Source organism: Erythrolamprus reginae, chromosome 3 (assembly GCF_031021105.1).
Source record: "Erythrolamprus reginae isolate rEryReg1 chromosome 3, rEryReg1.hap1, whole genome shotgun sequence".
NCBI lineage: Eukaryota > Metazoa > Chordata > Lepidosauria > Squamata > Dipsadidae > Erythrolamprus > Erythrolamprus reginae.
In genome coordinates, this window is record NC_091952.1 from 107,301,004 (window position 1) to 107,307,559 (window position 6,556).

A 6,556-nucleotide genomic window follows, 5' to 3' on the forward strand; every position below is an offset into this window, starting at 1 on the left:
AAAAAATTACATTCGAAAAAATGGACAAAATTGATAAAAATGAGGAGCTCTGCCGAGAATATTACAAATTGGAGTGGAGGTGAGAAATTTTTAGATAGCCACCAGAAACTACAGAGGAAAGGCTCGTAAGTCTTCACATAGTTCATCAAATCTTTGCACAATCCTATTAAGTTCACCCTCTCTATATGACATTCATAATTTCATAAGGTATTTTTAATGTGTATTTAATAAAAATTCAATAAAAAGGTTGATAATTCAAGTTAAAAAAAACCCTGGGGGCTAATTTCTCTCTGGTCTTCATTATTTGCAGGAAGGCAATGGAAATTTCGAAACTGCATAATGAAAAAGAAGAATTGGAAATAACAATTAATGAACTTGTTAACAAAAACAAGAAACTTTTCAAAGAAAAAAAAGAAATTTCTAGGGATTTTGAAGAAAGCTTGAGGAGGTGTATTTGTTTGCATGGAGTCTTCAAAAATTCGCCAAAAAACTGAGCATAACTCGGGTGGTGTGTCACCTTGAGAAAAAAACCATAATTTTGTGCTAAAAGTGTCTGGTAACCGATTCCAGGCACTCCAAATTTCCCGTTCATAGTGGCACTCCTCTTGATTCTCCAAGCGGCACCTTTCTTGATTCTCAAGTTTTGACCTCAAGTCAACAAACAAGCTTCGCCGAGTCTTACTTTCACTTTGTGGAATAGTCCCCAGACTCTTTTTTTTTTAAAAAAAAAAAAAACTGCAGGAGAGGGAGGGGTGCCCTTGCCCCAAAGACTCACTGAAACGGCAAATTCTCACGTGAATTGCAGGTTATTTCCAGCAGCCTCGGACAGATATCCTTGCAAAGGTTTGACAGAAAAAGCAAGCAAAGAGCAAACTTCAAAAGAAGGGAAAAGACGGGAGAGAAGGAGGAGACGAAAGGAGGAAGGGAGGGAGCAGAGGGGAAAAGGAAGGAAGGAGAGAGAGAAAGAATGGTAAGAAGGAAGGAAGACAGAAAGAAAGAGGGAGAGAGAAAGAGGGAGAGAAAGAAAGGAAAGAAAGAAAGATGGTAAGAAGTTAGAAAGAAAGAAAAAGAGAGAGAGATGGAAAAAATGAAGGAGGGGAGGACGGAAGAGAGAATAAAAGAGAGAGAAAAAGAAGTAAGGAAGGAAAGAAAGAAAAGGAAGGAAGGAAGGAGAGAGAGAGAGAAAAAAGAAAGGTAAGAAGGAAGGAAGATAGAAAGAAACAAAGTGGGAGAGAGAGAAAGAGAGAGAAACAAAGGAGAGAGAGAAAGATGGTAGGAAGACAGAAAGAAAGAGACAGAGAAAGAAGGAAGGAGAGAGAGAGAGAAAGAAAGAGAAAAAGAGAGAATGAAAGAAAGAAAGAAAAAAGAAGAAAAAAAGAAAGATCCCATGGGCTTTGAAAAGGGGGGGCACGTCGAAGGGCAGCCCAGCCTCTCTCTTTCTGGTGAGAAGCGGGAATAGCCCAAGGAGCAAGGCCCTCTCCAGCCCGCGCGTAGCTGAAGCTGCGGGAAGTAAGCAAAGGCTGCTCCGCCAGTTGCCTCCGTTGCCCAATTCCTGGCATAAAAAATCGAACAGAGGGAGGGGGAGCTTCATCCGGAAGAGCAAATGGAAGAGCTACGGGAACGTCCCCCCTCCACGCGTGGGCGCCCCAAATCCCTCCATCGTTCCTCCCATTGTTTGAAATTTCTGAACCGCAGTTGGTTCGAAGATTTAAAATCCGGTCGAGGTCGACCTGGATCTCGAGAAATCCCGCGTTTTGTGCAGCATCTGACGGCCCTCTTTCACCTACCCACTCCCAAACATTGGGAAGCTGCGTGTTCCCCGTAATGTCTGATGGTGGAGACTTAATGATCCCTGAGAGACAGTAAGACAAAAGGCGGCGACTTTGTGCTTAGAAGACCCATTTTCTGCGCGAGCGATGAATGGGATCGTAATGCCATCTGCTGGACAAACCGCAGTATTGCTCCCTTGGAAACGAGTAGAAAAACCCCTTCGGCCCAGCTCCGTTCCCGGAAGGGGCTCTTTGGAAGGAACAGGTTTCATTGTAATGGAAAGAATCGGCTCACTCAATGAAAGAGAACACAAAGCGACGATATTTCTTCATCTGGAAAAATGGACACCTGACTTCCTTAGTGGCCGCGTGTCACTGAAAATGGCTATGCGTGTCAGTGCTGACACACGTGTCATAGGTTCGCCATCACTGGTGTAGACGCTCTGCTGAACACTGAACGCTCCTCAAATGAAAAAAATAAACTTTGGATTTTAAACCCCATTGAACCTCTTGGAGTCTCAAATAAACTGGACTAAGTAAAAAGCTAAAACTTTGGAACCTGGAAGCTAGGAGCCAGATGCGTCCGATAGCAGAAACTTTGTTTAAGGGAAACATTCGTTTCAGCTGGCAATATCCGGCAATTATAATGGTCTTTCGAGAGGGGAAAATGTACCAAGCAAAGTCGTTGGAGGAAGGGAAGGAAATGCTGGCAAAACTTGGTTTGAATCCGGATTTAAAGCAACAGGCAGAAAAAGCAACAGAGGTGATTGAAGAGGGGGGTGCAAGAGGAGGAGAGGGGGTTAAAAATCTTTTTGAACTTCTGCAATCAACATTCCCCATTAAGGAGTTCTAATTGAAAAGGCAAGCTCTTTTGGAGAAAGAGAAAGAAGCACCAGATTCTTCCAAAATGGAGGCGAGAGTTACGAGGCAAAAAAATAAATGAAATGTTTGTAAAATATTTTTGTTTTGATTGTTTTATATATTAAGAAAAAGGTTAAGGTTTGGTCCTGATTTAATTTAATATTTGTTTTAATTTTAATCAAATTAAGGGAGACTTGGGGAGGGGAGTGTGGGGTTTTATTTCCTTTTTTAAAGAAAGGGTGTTAGGGGGAGAGCAAATGTTTTGGTGGAATCGTGCCCCCAGTGGTGCCTGATCAAAACAGCGGATTTCCCCCCCGCTTTTCTCTCATTGTGAGAGAAATTCGGGGGGAGGCACCTGGGTGGGAAGATTCTTTTATAAAAATGAAGAATTTAATAGAACTCTGGGTTACAGGAGGGAAAAACGTTAAATGGAAATACTATGAGTGATCGAACAATTATGGAATTAAATATAAACGGTCTTGCATCACCTCTAAAAAGGCACAGACTATTGAAATTAGCGAAAGAAAATCATTTCAATTTTTTATTTCTTACTGAAACCCATAAGGGACAGAAAAGAACGGATAAACTGATTGACAGTAATGAATGGAAAGGTATTTTCGAATCTAAAGGAAAAATAAACAGTAGGGGGGTAGCTAAATTAATAAATCAAAGGAACCTATTTCAGGTGATACAAACAAAAGGGGACAAAGAAGGAAGATTATTATTTGTAAAAGGAAAAATAAACCAAATTACAATAACACTTGCGGTAATATATGCTCCAAATGTAAATGCTAACCAATTTAGTATGAATGCAAAACGTAAATTGGATTTATTTTCAGAAGGGATGGTGATATATGCTGGGGATTTCAATGTAGAAATAATGGCTAACAACAAAGGAAAGAAACAACTAAATTTAAATAGGTTAAATATGACAGACCTACATGCTGATAATTTAAATAGAGGAACATATTATTCTGTAAGACATAATAAGTTTAGTTGTATTGACTATATATTTATGAATAAAACAGGAAATATTCAAATAAAAAAGCAGAAATTAAGAGTAATTGGATATCTGACCATGCACCCATAACAGCAGTTATAAAAATAGACTCCATTAGTAGACAAAGAATTTGGAGATATAACACAATTGTTTCAGTAAGTGAAAAAAATAGGGGAAAAATTCAGAGAGATATTCAGGAATTTTATAATATAAATGAAAATGGTGAAATGAGGCAATCAGTTATCTGGGACACGAAGAAAGCAGTTATTAGGGGTAATTTAATCAGTATGGAGTCTTATATTAAAAAAAGTTGGGGAATGGAAAGGGAAAAAAGAATAAGGGAAATAGAATTAATAAGAGAAGATTTAAGAATAACAAGAAATAAAGAATGGAATGATTTGTTAAAACTTACAAAGACAATTAAAGGATATAGAGGAACAACAATGGAATATTATGAGGATGATGGTAAAACAGAGAATAGAAATATGGGGGGGGGGGGAAATCAGCAAAACAAATGGCGAATTACCTCAAAAAAAGAAAGGAAAAATTACTAATAAATGGTCTAAGAGACAAAAATGGAGTAATGAAATATAGTAAGAGAGAGTTAGAAAGTGTAATGAGAGAATTTTATGCAAAATTGTATGAAAAAGAACATGTTATGCTACAAGATATAGAGGTTAAAGAAAGGTTGAATGAAGAAGAAAGACAAATGTTAAATGCAAACATAGCAAGGGATGAAATAATTAAAGTGGTAAAAGGGTTAAAACCTGGTAAAGCACCAGGCCCTGATGGATTTACAGGAGAATATTATAAAACGTATATAGAAATTTTGCTACCGCAGTTGGAGAGATTGTATAATAATGTCCTCACAACATTAGATGTTCCACAAACAGGGAAGAACTTGAAAAATGTAACAATTCCTAAACCAGATCGAGATTTAAAAGAACCCGGTTCCTACCGCCCAATTAGTCTACTAAATCAAGATTATAAAATTTTGATGAAAATTTTAGCAAACAGATTGGAAAATATACTACCAAGAATAATTGGAAAGGATCAGTATGGATTTATAAAAGGAAGAAGAATATATGAACCTATTAGAAATATAGTGAATGTGCTGCACCATGCTACTAGAACTAAAAGGAAAATGGGACTATTAAAGTTAGATGTTTATAAAGCTTTTGACAAAATAAATCATGACTATTTATTTCAATTATGTAATAGCCTGAATATGGGGAAACATTTTGTCAAGTAATAAAAGAAATATATAAGGAAAATATAGCCTATGTTAGAGTGAATGGAAATAGAATGGAGAAGATAGAAATAAATAATGGAACCAAGCAAGGATGCCCCCTATCCCTGATGCTTTTCACGATGGCAATTGAAACATTAGCTAATAAAATTAGAAAAGACAAACAATGGAAGGGATATCAAATAGGGAATATGGAATTAAAATTAAATCTATTTGCAGATGATGCTATAATAATTACAGAGACACCAGTAGATATGATTAAGAGAATGATTATAATACTTCAGGAATTTAAAGACCAATCAGGGTTAAAAATAAATATGGAAAAATCAGAAATTATTTGTCTAAATACCGGGCCTAAAGAACAAATTGAAATACGGAAGGTATCAGGTTTAAAACGGAGGAATAAGAAAATGAAATATTCAGGAGTTTGATTATTAAAGAACCCAGAAAATATGGTTGAATTTAATTATAATTTAATATGGAAAAAAATTCAGAAACAAATTAAGAATTGGGGAAATAAAAATTTGAGAAGATTGGCTAGAGTAAGAGCATTAAAAATGATGATTATCTCAAAAATGTTATACATTTTACAGGTAATGCATGGAACCTTCCCAATAAGGAAATTAAAAGAATGGGATACTAAATTAAATGCTTGGATAGAAGGTAATAAAAGACCAAGAATTAAAAAAAAATGGCTGATAGCCACGGAAGGCGAGGAAGGTTGGGGAAATCCAAGTTTGGAGTATTACAGGGATGCATATCAAATAGATAGATTAATGGAATTACAATTATTAGAAGAGAAACCATGAGTAGAATTAGAGAAAGGAATTAATGACATTAAGAATCAAGAATTATTATTTAGGAAATGGAACAAGATAGAAATAAATAGATTAATAGATCCAACTAAAGCTATTATAGAAAGTTGGATGAAATGGCAAGGCAAATTAAAAATGACAAATTCTAAATTAGCGACGCTGCATGTGATAAATATAAAGAAAGTAACCTCACAAAGATAATATGGAAATTAAAGGAAAAAGGTATACAGAGAATTGAACAGTTATATGAAAAGGATGGAAGGATCAATAGAAATGAAATAGAGAGATGCCTTGGACAACAAAATTGGTTACAAGTTAACTCAATAAGTAGGTATTTAAGGAAAAGGGAAAATAAAGAAATATTCCTCAAACAAGAAACAAATTTAGAGAAGATATTAAGGGAAAAGAGTAAGAATATAAAAGCCGGCTTTCCGGCAAAGCAGTGCACTTTTCTGCAACTCTTTCCTGGGCAGGGGGGGAGGAGGCCACTCCCCCCCAGGAAAGAGGTGCAGGAAAGCAGCGTGTTTAAAAGGCACGCTGCTTTCCTGGAAAGCTGGCTTTCCTGGCCGGCACAGGGCTTTCCCGCCGCTCCCCCCGAAAACACAACGGAGACAGGCAGGGCGAAGCGGCGTCATGAGGCTCAAGCAGGCAGCCTCCGCGCTTTTCTTGGAAGAGGAGGAGAGGGGGCGGATCGGAAATTCAGCTAAAATCTCAATTCCAAGATGCAGTGGATTTAACTCAGACCAGAGTATCTGCAAAGAAAAAGGACTTCGCCAAAAGCACATTTTAATAATTGATCACATGTTATGGCTATTTCATTGTAGAAAGGAAGTGGTTTTGACCTATATCTACTTCCTCATCA